A 17,284-nucleotide genomic window follows, 5' to 3' on the forward strand; every position below is an offset into this window, starting at 1 on the left:
CTAATACTTATTTTGTGATAAAGGACCAAGCCATTTGTTGGCCGATTAAGTGACGATCTTCCATAGCCAATGTCGCGATGTAGCGCTGTGTTCTGTCCTTCTCTGATATCCTCTTCGTCTCGCTATAACTAAGGATAAACAAAAAAACAAAAAAAAGAATCGGGTTTTGAAACAAAAAAGCGAAATATTTCTAGACGTCAAGCACGTAACACAGGCCTAAGGAAAGAAATGTTTCTTTCTTTTTTTTTTTTTGAACAGCAGCAATCAGAATGGTGCATATGATCCTCCTCAAGCCATATTTCTCAGGATGTACTGAACCCTCATAAAAACTCAAGGCGCAGTACCTTTCTTAAGGGGGCACTGTTAAGCGGCATTAGGTGCTTCTAGTGTACAAGTGATGATGAAGTGACTAGTCCCTGACGACTACGAGGCTATAGGTAAGCGTATGTGAAAAACCGCCATCAATCGGGAAACCTTCGTGTACTAGAGGAATGAAATGTTTGCACATTACAGCGCCCTTAACAATATTTTGTATCTCAACTGGTTTCTATGAAAATTGATTTTACCATTTCGCCCTTTTTTACATACTTTCTCAATTATCTCTCCCGCTTTCATACCTCTATGAACGTATTAATTTGTTTTTGTCATCCCACCAAGTAACAACGGATGGCCGTGTGAACACTGATACTACCTATATCTCAAGAAATTATTGTCAAATAATACAAAATATATGATACAATAATACTATGATGTAAGCATGAAGATTGCAAATTTTAACTTCCACCTTCGATAGTACGCCTTCAAGGCGAAAATATTCCTAGCATTTGTCTGGGCAATTTTAGGAGCAGTTACGTTCATACGTGAGCGCACAAATAGACCTCTCTAGGGTAAACATTGCGATTCAAGTAGACATTGTCCGATGGGCAAACTCAGCCAATTCCCCTTCTGAACCGGTTTTTCTGACCACATGCGCTCCTCCGTCTCCTTTGTTGAGCTTATTTATTCGCCTCGCATTCTATTCCAGTTTTTTTCCTCCCGTATAGAGACCCCTCGGTAGGGTACATGTTTTCCTATCTGTCTAGAAACACGTACTCTGATTACGTAGGCCAGGAGAGGTCTATTTATTATATAGGATGCTGCTCGTTTCAGATGGTTATCAGATATATATGGCCTAGAGTAATGTTTGCAATTTTTACTACAGCAACTGTGCCATTAAAATGTATTTAAATAGCTGTTCTAAGTAAATATGTGTCATAAAGTCGTTCTGTAAATATTATGGCTAATAAACGTTCAGTGCACAAGCAACAGGGCTCCAAACTTGTAAGGTTTTGAAATCGCAAATCGCCGTTTTCACCTGCAGTGATATACAATTTTTTGCCGAGAAACCTACGGCGTATCTTGGAAAGCTGGTGCTTACAACTATCTCTGAAGAAATTTCACCGACACGCATAAAAATGCTATTAAAATAAAACAATTCAAGGGACTTCGATCACCGTTCATCTCTGAGCACGGTATTATATTTCAATATTCAGCGATTCGCTGGCTAACACCTTAAATCCAAGAAAGTGAGCAATTGTGTGAAGAAAATTAGCAGCTTCACTTTTTGACACTCAGGAGGAAATTAATAGACAGGATAATAAATTTTTTTATCTCCATCCTTAGTGTTTGTAAATGCCCATAGCTGCTGCGCGTTGGACAAATACCTGTAACTAAGAAAGTTGCCAGTAGCTATATTGCCAAATAGCATTCTATTCAGTACAAAAATGCCACTTTAGTCTCAAAAAGTGTCTGAATACTAACGCCATACTTTTTATAATATATATATAAGAACCACAGCAATCAATGAGATTATACATTGGGCACAAGCAGCAAAAAATACTCTCACAAGGCATTTTCTCAATGAACCCCTAATTGTTACATAGAAAGGGAAGCCAATCTTTGTAGATAAAGAGGCATACCTAGATACGAAATTGTCAGGTCGACACTTCTCTTTTCAATACGTTGAGTAAAGTATAGTTGGAGAACATATTGCCTGCAAAAGAATAGGGCCACAACATATAAGATATTGACGAGAGTACAGAATGTATACGGTTGTGCAGGGAATATATTGTTACGGACAAGAAAGAATCAGGCAGTGGCGCGGGCGGGCGAGCTCGAGCTAGGCCCGCCGGCAGTCATTAAAATCGTCTCTTCGTCATCGGTCGTCTTCTGTCTGGTCCCTGATTTGCTAATTTGTTACATTTTGGTGGAGGTGCTGTGTGCGTTCATTGGGGCTTCGCCTCACCACGTCTGCATCAGCCCTCGGCTGCGGGCTTCTGCGACGCATAAATTGGCCGTTTCCCAGCCTGCCAGACTCGATGCAATCTCATTCTTACACCATTCCGTTCCCCGCCCCGACCACAAAAACGACAAAAAGATGCAGCTACATGACCCCACGGACATGAGACGCCACGCACATGATCACAAGAGACGATGAAATCCGATCGCCAGATGACCTATTGACCCGAAACGCCGACCTGAAGACCCTACCGACCTACGACGCCGTCACTCATGAAGACATCACACCTGTCCATGTCATTAGGTGCTTGCTTGGTTCTCGGTCATCAAACGTTGGCGACATGTGGCCCAAAGGCTTTCCGGGCCACGCTTCACACGGTCAACACTGTGGCGGCTAGCAGTTATCTTCCTTATCTTCTCTCCTCGCTCATCTAGTCACGCCGATAATCATGTTGCTCATATGTTTATTTTTTTCGTCCTTCCTTGTCGAAAATCGCTATGATCTCCGGTTGGCCTCTGGTAAAGTTACGGATGATGAAGAAGAAACAGGCAATAGCGCTCACTCTCATTAAAACTGTGTCATCATTATCGCTTATCTGCTGTCAGTTCTCTGGATTGCCGTCTCGTAGCAATCTCAGAAAATACAAAACGGCTGCTACTCCTAAATATCAGAAATTGCTTTTTCAGTTAAGCATTGGAGTTAATTTTTCTGCCCCTAAAACATTGAAATGAATTTATGATTGTGTATATAATAATTTAAGTTATGACTGCCGTTTTCGTTCTGTAAATATAGAAAGCTTGCAAGTGACAGCTATTATATAAGACAAATAGGTAAGAAGATGACAATAAGAAAAAGTAAAATGTTCCTTCTAGAACTGCTTCTTAAATTTAGTAGTGAACTCCAGAACCCTTATGGATCTACACTAGCACCCCAAAAACCTAATATTTATCACTGTATGTTAGAAGTGTGCTCGAGTCGCAATTCTCATGACAGTAATTCTCATTTGCCAACAATGACATGCCAATTTTGTTCGCAACTTACAATTCCTTCAACGAAACCTAAACTCCGCATACCTTCTGTGGAATAGCATTTTTATCAAACTCTGATACAGATTTATCTCTAAAGCCTTAAGCATTTGCTCTTCATTAAGTAATCATGTGCGCATAATATGCAAGGGTTTTCAAAGTTTTACTTTCATGATTTAAAAAATACAAAGAGAACTACAAAATGTGTTTCATTACGACGAATACAGGGCTAGACAGACGAAAACTTTAAGGATATTTGTCATTGTAAAATTTACTATATTCACCGTTCAACTGTTTATTCCCTACAGTTAGCATGCATGCTCTTATACAAAACTTAGATATAACGAAATCTTATGACTATGCTATGTAGCAAATTTTTGTAACAGTCCTGTGTCCTGAGATATGCGGGTCTAAATATTCAGCACAATCTGTAGAATAAGGTATGGGAGACTGTGACACATCGCAGGATGCTACTCCCTGGTTTGACGGCGAGTATTATTATTTGCCTGACGCGAAGGTAAATTAAGGCAAAAGTTACACAATTTCTTTCTTGGCTGGAGAAGTGATCTTTTGAAAAAGTTCTTCGCCCACACAGTGAATCAATATGCTTGGCAATAATCAAGTAAACGCTGATCATGATGGAAAAGTAATAACGGTCGCCAGTTAATCCAGTTTGGTGTTAGACGGATAATAATTCGCAACAGCCGAGCCACGCCAGGAAGGAGCGTCTTGATTAGTGCCGCGGTATTATATACGTATTTACCAAGATTTGACTGAAACACAGGACAAAGATATCCTAAGAGAAAAGCGCAATGCAAAGGGTCCGCAAAATAGAATATTCAGGCTGGAACCATTAAAGGCCCGTGAAAAGCTATTTAGTAAAACTAAAAAACGCATACAAGCCATGCGTATCCTATCCATCCTCTTCAAAGCGTGAATTTCTTGTAGCGACCCCCCCCCCCCCCCTCGAAAAAAAGAAGAAAACAAATCGCGAGAGTGCCCCACACCGCCCCTCCTGCCCGCGCAATATGGGACCGTCCAATGAGCAGGCCCACCAAGAATACCCCAATGACGCCATCAGGAAGGACTGCGCGCACGGATGATTCGCCCAAACCGGTGTCGAGCAGTTTCCAGAAGCACTTATGTAACGAACATTCTTAAATTGTAAGCCCCGACTAAAACTTTTATATTTTTTTCGAATACTCACAACGACCCGCTCTATGCACTCCTTCCATTACCACATTATTGCAAACAGCATTTCCCGTGGCCTTTATCGCTTCGAGTCACACTCTCCAATGGAAAGCTTAAGTTTCTAGCAATTCGTTTTTTGAACTCCTTCAAATAAGCTGTCATTGAGAAGTAACAAATTGTACGCACCTTTTCGTCTCCTCTCCCTGAAAAGCAATCAATACGTCATACGTAATTGGTCTTTTTCGCCTTTTATGAATGCAATAAATAATGCAGCTGAAAAATTCTAAACAAGCCTCGTTCAGAGATTTCATTTAAGCAATTTCAAGAAAAAAAAAAAAACGTTGGTCGACAAACCAAGTTTGCACGATTGCCCAAATATTTATGCCCATTAAGCTCATCAGCCCTAGACCTTACTCTCTTGATAAGACTTTGAGTTCAAAAACCAAACGGAGTGAAAATCTATTTGAAACAAAGTGTAGAATCATGTGTACAAAATAAAGGCGAAGGGAGAGTTGTAATTTTTTATGTGTAATTTGCAAAAATTATGAATAGAAGATGCCGGGACTAATAAATGAAGATTATGTAAGCGTCCTCTCTTACTCAAGGTTCGACGTGTTTCATTGTACTCTTTGAGGTTAAATAGAGAACGTCTTTGGTCTGGTTGGTGACTGTTCGACTTTTGTTCAATGTGCAAAGCACACACAGAAGCAACGAAGCTAAACTAAGCTTGCAGCTCAACCTCGTCCACCTTCCTTTTGTGTTTTCTCTGTTTCATGGCTTTAAGAAAAAAAAAGTAAGATTTCTAATTATATTGGCTGGTACATAAAGACCAAACTCCACTAATGCTGAAGATGTTACAATGTTATGATGTTTCGAGCTCGCATGAAGAGTGCCTCCTGCTGGTATAGTGGTGGATATTGTGCGCTTTATCGATTTCTTTCCCTGAGCTCGGCAGAGGTTTCGTTGCTTGGATAAAGTTGGACAGTGACATCGACGGTGTTAAGCAGGCTGCGATAAATATCTGTTGGACCTAATCGTGTTCGGTAAGTTTTTCACGCCCAATATATGTACATTGTCGTAACCGATTGGCTCACGCAATGATATTGTTACGGTACGCAGTGAAAGAGACGATGACGAAGTGTTGGGCTAGTAGAGAAAGACGACGCTGCAGCTACGTCTGGTTCTGTGAGTGTGTCCCTGACGGTGAACTGTTGTAGCTGCGACGTACCATCGCCTCCTAATATCTCGACGTGCCTCGTAACATCTTGGTGGAGGTGCTGGGTAGACACCAATACCACAAACTGGATCTCCGTAGTGGCCGCCAACTTGGTACTAGCACTATGCAGTCCGACGCAGCTACCTCTACAGCGGCACAACCAGCGCCCACTGTCGTCGTTGCGCAGCCTCGTGATCCGGGAACCTTTTGCGGCACCGATGACACCGACGTCGAAGACTGGCTCGCTATGTACGAGCGAGACAGTAAGCACAACCGATGGGACGCAACGTTGATGCTTGCAAATCAAATTTTCTACCTGGCATGGTACGGCGCGCGTCTGGTTCGAGACGCACGAAGAAGATCTAACATCCTGGGACATGTGCAAAGAGAAGCTTCGGGATCTCTTTGGCAAGCCGATCGGACGCAAGCTCGGCGCTAAAAAGGACCTGGCATCGCGAGAACAGTCGTCGACCGAATCATATCTGTCGTACATACAAGACGTACTAGCTCTATGTCGCAAAGTGAACAGCGCCATGCCCGAGTGTGACAAGGTGGGCCACATCTTAAAGGGTATTGCTGACGACGCTTTTAACCTTCTATTTTGCAAAGATTGTACGACGGTTGACTCCGTCCTCGAGGTATGCCGGCGGTTTGAGCAAGCTAAACATCGTCGTATTGCTCCCCGCTTCGACCGCTTGCCTAACACAGTTGCTACGTCTTCGTGCGAAGATCTGCCAACACTGCAGCAGCCGTCCCATGAGCCAAACTTGACCAGGATCGTTCGCAGAGAGCTGGAGGCAATGGCCCCAGTCGCATTCACACCTCAGCCGGCGGATGCTACTATAGCACTGATCCAAGCTGTCGTTCGCCAAGAATTCGCGAACGTGGGCCTTAATGCGAGCGTAAGCCTCAGCTCTGGTCAGCCGTCCGCACAGCCATCTGTCCAGTCCACCTTTCCGGTGGTAGCTGCTGCGGCTCCGCCTGCTCCCTTCCCGACGCGATACCCCAGATCTACCCGACGCTACCGCAACCCAGAAGAATGGCGGACCTTCGACAACCGACCCATCTGCTTCAACTGCTCACGTGCCGGCCACATTTCTCGCCATTGCTGCAGCCGTTGGGTTCCGCCACCTCGACCTCGCTACTATCATGATCGCAGCACCGCCTACGGACCACACCCAACCTCTCTCCGTGATATGCCCTCTCGTGACTTTAACCCGCCATCCCCGCGCATGTCCAGCCGATCGCCGTCTCCCCAGACCCGCCGTTCCCGCTCGCCTCTACCTCACCGTTCCTCGTCCCCTCACTTCTCTGGCCCGCTCCCGGAAAACTGATCAATACAGCTCCCGGAGGTGAAGCTGCATTGACGACCCGGCCCGAAAATCCTCTGCTGACCCTCGCTCATCGCCGCAATCTTCTAGATATCTGTGTAGATGGTGTGCCTGTTACCGCCCTCATTGACACTGGTGCCCAAATTTCCGTCCTAAGCTCTTCGTTTCGCCGCCGACTCAAAAAAGTTGTCACACCCGCCTCTTCATCAGCCGTTCGTGTCCCCGATGGAGGCGTCGCTGCAGTCGTGAGACTTTGCACTGCGCGCGTGAGCATTTGTGGTCGAACTACCCCTGTGCTCTTCACTGTAATCGACCGCTGCCCTCACGATGTGATCCTCGGCATCGACTTTTTAACGGCACACTCTGCCCTGATTGATTGTTCAAGTGACCTCCTTCGCTTAGACCTGCCTTTCTGCTCCGACCGCACAGATATCAAGCCACGCCTCTGCTCCGTCGAGTTTGTTCGCCTACCGCCGGAAGCTGCCATGTATGTTCCTTTGGCCCCGTTTCCTGCTATTCCTGATGGTACATACGTCACTTGTCCAATCACCGATGTTGTTCTCCACCGTAACGTCATACTCCCTCACACTGTCCTGACCGTCACGGATAACAGAACCTATCTTCCCGTCCTTAACTTTAGCCGCTCTGTCCAAGTTTTGCCCCATGGCATTGCACTCGCTGACTTGCTTCCGTTGGCTGACTGCGAAGTTTCTGCCCTCAAGCCTGTGCCTCTGTCTGAACCCTCCGTATCAGCTTCTCGTTCGACCCTTTTTACTCCCATGATAGCACCGGATTTGACACCTCAGCAAGCCGATGCTCTCTCCGACCTTTTGCTTTCGTACAAGGACATTTTTGATTTTGCCGACCGACCTTTGGCCCAGACATCTGTCGTTACCCATCGCATCAATACTGGTGATGCCAGCCCTATTCACAGAAGGCCTTATCGAGTCTCTCTTGCTGAGCGCCACGTGATACAGAAAGATGTCGACAAGATGTTGACAAATAATATTATTGAGCCTTCCTGCAGTTCCTGGGTGTCTCCTGTCGTTTTAGTCAAAAAGAAAGATCAAACTTGGAGATTCTGTGTAGATTACCGCCACCTCAATCAGATCACTAAAAAAGACGTTTATCAGCTCCCGAGAATTGACGACGCCCTCGACTGCTTGCATGGTGCCAGCTATTTTTCCTCGATCGACATGCGTTCCGGCTACTGGCAAATAGCTGTCGACGAACGGGATCGAGAGAAAACCGCATTTGTCACCCCTGACGGACTATACCAATTCAAGGTCATGCCATTTGGCCTCTGTAACGCTCCTGCGACCTTCTAGCGCATGATGGACTCGCTTCTCCGTTGCTTCAAGTGGACAACGTGCTTATGCTACTTAGATGACGTTGTCGTTTTCTCTCCCACGTTCACAAGTCACCTTGAACGGCTTTCTACGATACTGGCAGTCTTTCGCCGCGCCGGTCTTCAACTCAACGCAAAAAAATGCAGCTTCGGCCGCCGCCAGATCAAAATCCTGGGACATTTGGTTGACGAAAATGGTGTGCAGCCCGACCCTGATAAAGTTCGTGCAGTCCGCGAGTTCCCAACACCACGTAATACAAGTGATGTACGAAGTTTTCTCGGGCTCTGCTCCTACTTCCGTCGCTTCATTCGGAACTTCGCTGACCTAGCATGTCCCCTTACCTCCCTTTTGCAGAAAAACGTGAATTTCTCGTGGAGCCATGAACAAGCTCAGGCCTTCACAACGCTCATTTCCGCGCTCACCGCTCCTCCTGTACTGGCGCACTTCGACCCGTCTGCGCCTACAGAACTGCGCACCGACGCTAGCGGACATGGTATTGGCGCCATCCTTGCCCAGTACCAGCACGGCCACTCTCGTGTGATTGCCTATGCCAGCCGCTTTCTATCTCAGTCCGAGCGCAATTATTCCATTACGGAGCGCGAATGCCTTGCACTTGTTTGGGCGTTGACCAAATTCCGCCCTTATTTGTTTGGGCGGCCCTTCAGCGTAGTGACTGACCATCATGCCTTGTGTTGGTTGTCATCACTTAAGGACCCTACTGGCCGCTTAGGTCGCTGGGCCTTGCGATTACAAGAATACACGTTTACTGTTGTGTACAAGTCAGGCCGCCTACATCAAGACGCCGACTGCTTGTCCCGCCACCCCGTTGCCCTCCTGAACTTCCTGACAATACTGCTGACGACTGCGTTTTGTCCATTTCGAACTTTCTCCACATCGGCGTCGAACAGAGTCGTGATCCTTCCCTGCGCCCCATTATTGATCACCTGCGCAACGACAGCACCGATCCGCCCATCAGTATGTTTGTGCTGTTTAATAACACATTATACCGATGCAATATGCGCCCAGATGGTGTAGACCTTTTGCTTGTTGTCCCGACACATCTACGCTCTGCTGTTCTTGCGCACCTTCATGATGCTCCTACAGCAGGGCACCTAGGAGTGTCCCGCACATACGACAATGTTCGACGGCGATTCTACTGGCCTGGCCTCTACCGCTCTGTTCGTCGCTACGTCGCCGCCTGTGAGCTGTGCCAGCGCAGGAAGACCCCGTCTCTTCACCCTAGTGGGCCCCTGCAACCACTCGCAGTTCCAACTGAGCCCTTTTCTCGAGTTGGTCTCGACCTGCTCGGGCCATTCCACACATCGACTTCAGGGAACAAATGGATTGCCGTAGCGACCGATTACGGCACGCGGTATGCAATAACCAGAGCTATCCCCACCAGCTGTGCCTCCGACGTTGCAGACTTTCTTTTGCATGACGTCGTCTTGCTTCATGGTGCTCCTCGTCAACTGCTCACCGATCGCGGTCGCTGCTTCCTTTCTAAAGTTGTTAATGACCTTCTGCACTCATGCGTTACGCGCCACAACTTCACAACGGCCTACCATCCACAAACGAACGGTCTTACTGAGCGCCTTAATCGTACCCTGACCGATATGATATCAATGTATGTTTCTGACCATCACCGTGACTGGGACATCTCTTTACCTTTCATAACATTCGCTTATAACTCCTCACGACATGACACCGCCGGATACTCTCCCTTTTATCTACTCTTCGGCCGCGACCCTCTACTTCCCTTCGACACCTTACTGCCTCTTGACGATTCCTCCTGCAGTTACGCTTCTGATGCCATCGCCCGCGCTGATGCCGCCCGTCATATTGCTCGAGACCGGCTACGTGCGTCCCAGCGTTCTCATAAGCACCGTTACGATCTCCAGCACCGTGACGCCTACTACTCTCCTGGCTCCCTCGTACTCCTCTGGCTCCCTGCTCGACGTGTAGGCATGTGCGAGAAACTTCTGCCCCGCTACGTGGGCCCTTACCCGGTCTTGCGGCAACTTACCGACGCGACGTACGAGATTATCCCTGTGAACCGCCGCTCTCCGGCAAACCATCATCCAGAAGTCGTGCATGTCGCCCGTCTCAAACCTTATATCTCGCGCTCACCTGTGTAGTCTTCGCACCGGGACTGTGCTTCTTCCGTGGGGGGGGGGGGGGGGGGTATTGTTACGGTACGCAGTGAAAGAGACGATGACGAAGTGCTGGGCTAGTAGAGAAAGACGACGCTGCAGCTACGTCTGGTCCTCCTGTGAGTGTGTCCCTGACGGTGAACTGTTGTGGCTGCGACGTACCATCGCCTCCTAATATCTCGACGTGCCTCGTAACAATATATTGTAATGAAAGTGATCTCACTGCACAGTTTGAAAGAGGGACACACCGAGAACGAACATTGATGCTAGATATGTCAAATGAGGCATTAGTGACTGTCAGCTGTATCCTCTGGACACAGGTAGTAAAGAGTAGCCCGAAAGTTTCAACTTGGCAAAGCAGTTATCAGCCCGGGAAATCTCCTTTCAGCGCCAAAAGAACTGAAAATATATTTGGACCACTGTGAACCAGCTGCATTCATTGCAGTTAAGAAAGGCGTTTCACCGAAAGAACATTAAGAAAGCAAGAAATGGCCGAAGTAGGTTTTATATTGTCATGTCCTATGCAATTTGCCTTATTTCCCAATCGATTTTTTACAGAGCTGCCTCCTCACATGATTAGTCTCAAGAGTCCCTAACCACAATTTTAGCTATATAATCCTTTATTGATATCTTAATGTTCCCCTGAAAGGTTTTCTAAGTCAATGTTCATAACTACTAGATCTGCCTTACGCCAATAATTATTTTCTGACAAGAAAAAGACGCAGCTTCTTCCTCGCCTACTCGAGTTTAAGGAGTGCCACTTTTGCTGCTCTAATTTGTCCAATATCCTTGATTTAGGAATGACACTCATGAGATATAGTTCGAATTTCTTCCTAACGGTCACATTTGTTTTGCTCTTAGGGAAAAACGTTCGCTGAAATGTGTACCATCTGCCAGCCATGCACTTTTTAGTATTCGTCTAAACCTTTGTTGTCAAACTTGCTCAATTTTCCTCGTTACCTGGTGTGTAATGAGGAAAATTAAAAATAATGTATTCATGCTATGTATAGATCCAAATACAAAATTTTATGATGATATTTAATCCAATCAACCCATATCCCAAATATTTTCTACGCTAAATACAAGTTCACTCGAATACTGTACCGTAAAATATCTACACTATGTTGCAGGGAAACCTCACTGCAAGAGGACGCCGCTTCTCAGCAATATTTTCAATACACCATCAGCTCACCTGTGAAACTAATAGAGCAAACTTTTCGCCACAACAAATCACTCTTGGGGTGCGTTTATTCTTTTACAAAGAATAAGCATATTGTCACCACTGCTTTGTTTTAGTGAAAGCATTCGCTGGAATCAATGTCTTCCTACTGACACACCCATTCATACACATAACGGCCGCCATTGTTGTTGGGAATGATGGTTAGGCTGCCTACCTTAGGGCAGGCCAAGGCAGCCACAGCTGTCATCATCCTGTGTGCTACGTTATGTCATAGCGTCTAAGAAAACAATTTTCTTTTAGTCTTTTTCACCTGAAGTTTTAAGCTGCACTCGCCTCAGCATGCCGACAGTGTTTAAGAAGCGAAAGCTTCATTGTTTAAAACTTAATGAAAGCACAATAAACCAGGCATCTAGCAACAGAAAATAAGGAGACATTGCAGCACAATGCGCCGAGCACAATCTCATGAATTTGAAATTTTCAAATATACGACTATAAAAGCTATTTCTTTCGAAATATCTATGAAATAGATGAGCCTCACAGTGAGGTTACAGGCGCAATTGCTCATTTAATATGAATCTCACGCGCTCATGGCAAAAAATGCAGAAGCAGCTGAGCGAATTCTTTATAAACGAATAATGTTATTAAACGGTTTATTTCAGTCTGAGAGCGTTACTGGATTGATTTCGCCTCAACAAAATTCTCCCTGCCTGGTCAGATTTGCTGCAGTTAGTTTCAACTGTACTAGGTGTCGGCATTCAGCTTCCTTTTTAAATTTCCATTCAGTTTAATAGTGAGCCCGAACGCTCGACACCTCCTCTAAACGAACTGTTCTCCTCACGACGGCACAGTTCAACCACTGGTATTGATAACTATGTATGGCATCCAATGTTATTCTACAGCACAACACTCGACGAATCACTTTTTGTGACGTATTTATAAAAGAAAAACTAGCAAATTTCAAATCTGGCCACTTACTTGTACTTCCTGGATAAATTCAACGTTGCGAAAGAAAACTTCACTTCCTCCAGAGATAAAGCTCGATTTAAAGCACTTAACTGGGTGACGATTCCAAACCTCAGTAGAAATTCCGATTAGGTAGAGATCCTCTGTAGTACCAAGGAGCTGCAATTGTCAACAGGTTGCGTTTTCGAAACAAGCAAACTGGTTTTATGTAACTAAGCTAGGGTTTTAGTTTACTAATTAACTGAAACGCATGTTTGCCAAAATGTATATGTATGTATATATAAAATGTATATATATATATATATATATATATATATATATATATATATACTCTTGAGAAAGATCGGTCTCCGATCGAAACGTCGAGTCTAATAAAATGTTTCTTTAAATGAAGCGTACCCTTCGCTCTATTATTTTTTAAGCGGCCAAGTACGTTAAATGTTCTCGCATCCTATATATATATATATATATATATATATATATATATATATATATATATATATATATATATATATATATATATATATATATATATATATATATATAATAATTTCTTCGGTTCTTGGACTTGCGTGTTATGCTGTTATACTGGTAACAGGTCACCGAGGGTACAGCAGCAGCATGCTTGTGGCAGTGCATTGACAGTCATCTTTGTCTATGAGTTGCCCTGTACACTGTCAACAAGGTGATCGTATAGAATACTTTGCGTTTTTATGATTAAAATGAATATACGCGTGCCTATTTCCCCTAAGACTTGTGGACTCTAAGATTTGTAACTGTCTGAACTTCTTCAAGCTTCTGCACAAATTATTTTACGCGGCTATTTCATGTTTCTTGATCTCGAAGCACTTTACTGAATACTTTACTTAATACATACTGGAGTTACCAAATTTCTAGATTATACCAGACATCCTAAATGAGCGTGTGACAGGAGGTGTAAAACACCAGTGCCGGTGCCCCGAGGAATTGGTTGGCCAGCCTTGCGTGTTCATCGCATTGTAAAGCCGTCAAACAAGCCCCCTACCAGTCATTTTTTTTCCTCATTCACAATTCCTCACAATTTCACATGTAATACTCGGAAGTGTTGATTATTAAAAAGTTCAACATGAATTACTAATGTATCTAATCGTAGAAAAAAAACGATTGCAGACCACAGAGAATGTAAGTGAGAATAGATTTAAAAATGTGATAGCGAACATTAGTCAGAAAGAAAATGCAAGGTTCACTTTGATCAGAGAGTGAAAAGGCCTAAATGTATGTCATCGTGTTATGATGCTAATGTGTACATTGATGTATCAAAATGTTTATAATCTATAGTTGCAACCCACACTGGACCGGCTACTTCGTGCAAACCACAATTTTTCGGGCCGTCAGCAAAGAGTGCCTTTTTTCGACCTTCGGATAGCCCATGCTTTGCTGTTCAGTGACTACATTTTACACTAGTTATTTTGCGATAGCAATAGAGCTTCGAGATATTCTGTGTCAACCTGGCAATTACTATTTCTGAATCTTTCGGACTTCAGCAAAATATGACCGTTCAAATATTTCTTTGCCTACACGAATGATATGCAAAGCCCGTATAAAGTGATTGCCATTTAATAGAGCCACTTGCGATTCCCACGAAAATATTCTGTTTTCAACGCCCTTGGGATATATGATGGCAGATTTGAAAATAAAACTTTTATGCCGCTTCCATAGGCTTCAACAACAACCAGTTTATTAACAATTTCCCCGACATTAAGCTTTAGACTACAAATAAATTACCCTCGTGCATGCAAGATATCAAAAAACATTTTTCTCACCTTTGGGTTCAATGATTTTGGGTCATCTTTTATTCATTTGCGTCGTAATTGTCATTCATGGAATAAGAAAAACGATTTCTAAATAATTCCATCTACAGTTCTCCATAACGTAAAAACTTTACTGATACTTAGTAAATTTAACATATGGACAAAAATCATATGGTAACAAAATGGGCTTACTTGACAGTGATAAGCTCCATGCAATAATACTGAGTCGAGGAGCATAAGATGGCCTCTGCGTTATGTTTATTGGTTAAATAAGCAATAAGCAGATACCAGCAATCACCATCACAAAATATTGCTCTTATTTAGGTTTACGAAATTGAACGACAGCTTCTGCATGTCACATAATATTCCCTTTCTCGAAAACAAAACGCCGCAAATATCACTTCACTTCGAGATGGCAAAATATGCAATGTCAATAGGACAGTAGCCAGGCTGCTTTCATAATAAAGCTCGATAGCCAAAACAATGTAGCACTTTAGTTTTGAAGCGAAAAGAACGTGACGGGAGCGCACGATAGCTGGAAACCTAAGGGAGAAAGTCTATGGCGTTTGTTCATGCCTGCATCGGTGATTCCAGCGCTCTGCCCGGCGGGCCGTTGAGCGAGAGGCACAGAGCTCATAGTTTTTCTTTCTTTTTAAAGAACTCTGCTTCGCTCGGGTCTATAGCTTAGCGCATGGCTCGCGACTTGCGCTTGGTTACACCGGCACCGACGACGACGCGGTACAACCACTGAATTGGTGCATAAGATCTGCGCTGTAAAATAACTAGCTATGAGTAGGGAATTATTATTAGTTCCCAAATGTTTTAATGCCTAAAAGATCAGCTGTCTTTTTAGAGTGAAATTGTGCACATGCGTAGTTGCGAAATTCGCTCTACCCTGAGTCTAAAGGTCGGCTATGCAAGGACGCGATGAGGAGTCGCTAAACCTTAAGCGCTATCATATTACCGCCTAACGGTGCCTTCTGAAGCCTCACCTATACGGGGATAAGATAAAAGGCCAGATGCCTCTATACATGATAACGATGCATACAGCCAATTTGGGCAACACAAATATATTGTGAAAGGTCCAGAAGAAAGCTCCAGTGGCAAGACCGGAAACTTCAGAAACACGCAAAAACACTATCCAGCACGAATCCAGCATATCAACTCGATCTTAATGTCTGAATGAGGACGGCTGGGGCAGCTGCTGTATTTCGGGAATGCGAACTCCTACATGTCACATCAATTCATTTAATTTATACGAAGATCTTAACTTATTTATCTAATAAAGCTGCTCTTATCAGCCTGGAACGCCACTCAAGGTAACTTCATGAACAGTCTGCATGACGCAAGACAACGGCAACGCAGCATATGACAAAGTCACCCAGGCGACGTGCTATTTAAAGGGTTGGAAAAACAAGTGATTTGCTGCCTCGTTTTTCATTTAACATTTAGCGTATTAGTCAAGAAAGGATGATAGACGCTCTAGTATTGCTATACATGCATAGTGGTGCTATGACGCCCGGACAAGGGGAGAGCAGAAACATTTGTCACTTGAGTTCAAAACGTCATGACGTGTGGCCTGCTAAGTCGTCTGCCCTAGTGTAAATGGTACGCGTACCAGCTCGTTTCTGAAGCCGGCCAGACGCATGGGTCGGTCGTGATGGTCTAAAAAAAACCCAGACACGTTGAATCAAGGCTTCCGAGAGCATTTCAAAAATTCGAGAAAGCCTTGACGAAGCACGGCACTGTCTTCTCAAGTCGAGCTGTATAGTTAGGCCCATCTGAGCCATTGTTTATATACATATATTCATCTTCGCCGCACCATTTCATCCCTTTCCCTTAATAGATGTCTGTCTCGGTTGACGACCGTTAGCGGCAAATTAAATCTGTCGGACAATTCCCTTGTTTTCAAAAATGTCACGTTGAATCACTTCATACTAATTTCAGTAAGTCACGTCCGTTTTTTCTTCCTTTAACTACTAATGTGCATAATCGCTAAATAAATGCTTCAAATGTGTGACAAGACATAACGAATCATCGAAGTTCAAGGCCACTAATATCATGACTGTAATCAATAACCATCAGCATTCGCTAAATCTGGCGACCTGTCTACAAGATTAGCCCCACGAAACTAGAATACGCGCTAAGCCTACTCTGCCTCAGAGAAAGCCTTCGTCAACTGAAATTCAGTTTGTGATTACCAATGAGTGTCCGTGTGCGCACATTTAAAACGTTGCCTCGTGTTAGGTATTCATCATTTCCATGAACTACAGAATGAAACTAGTCAGGTGGTAGTACCAAGAACTGGAGCCGTCACAGCCACATCAGCAACGGCGCCTGCTTATCAGCCTACCAAAACCTGGCATTGTTAGCAGTAGGTCAGTAGTATTCGTTCTTATCATCATCGAATTCCTACATCATAACTATCGCGATAACAAATAGTCTTTGTTGTTAGGAGAGCATTTAGTGTCTCTTCGGAGCTAACACGAGATATTTTTTTAACCATTTCAGCAGGCAGCTCGCCAAAGTTTGTAAGAGGGCATTGGTACAATGAGACAGCGCGCCGAAATGGCCCCGCTGAAATTAGGCGGGATGCTTTAGGCACGAATTTGCAGAGCGGCAGAAAAAGGACGAGCATTATCGGGCCATTCCACGCCAGCATTTTGCAACAAAAGATGTCAACGTGTGTGACAACGCATTTATCACCGCGAGCACTTGCGGCTAAGCTTTGAAAACACGAACACCTATCGTCCATTTATGCAGGACAGTTGTAATCACACGAAATGAAACAATCGCGCCCACTGAATATTG

At 44.4% G+C, this 17,284-nt stretch overlaps 1 protein-coding gene across 2 annotated transcripts in view; it reads right to left on the bottom strand.

Annotated features, from left to right (window-relative positions):
- Positions 1-12,838, bottom strand: part of LOC146189501 (uncharacterized) — a 33,971-nt gene extending 21,133 nt beyond the window's left edge. For both annotated transcript variants that reach the window (XR_014707302.1, XM_084603274.1), the window contains exons 1-3: positions 12,696-12,838; positions 4,681-4,697; positions 1,959-2,032 (exon numbers count right to left, since the gene is read on the bottom strand). The gene's annotated coding sequence lies outside the window, so the exon portion shown is untranslated. The remainder of the gene's footprint in view (positions 1-1,958; positions 2,033-4,680; positions 4,698-12,695) is intronic.
- Positions 12,839-17,284: the final 4,446 nt, after the last annotated feature.

This window comes from Amblyomma maculatum, chromosome 5, assembly GCF_055883805.1.
Source record: "Amblyomma maculatum isolate TAMU_Amacu chromosome 5, ASM5588380v1, whole genome shotgun sequence".
In the NCBI taxonomy this organism is placed as follows: Eukaryota; Metazoa; Arthropoda; class Arachnida; order Ixodida; family Ixodidae; genus Amblyomma; species Amblyomma maculatum.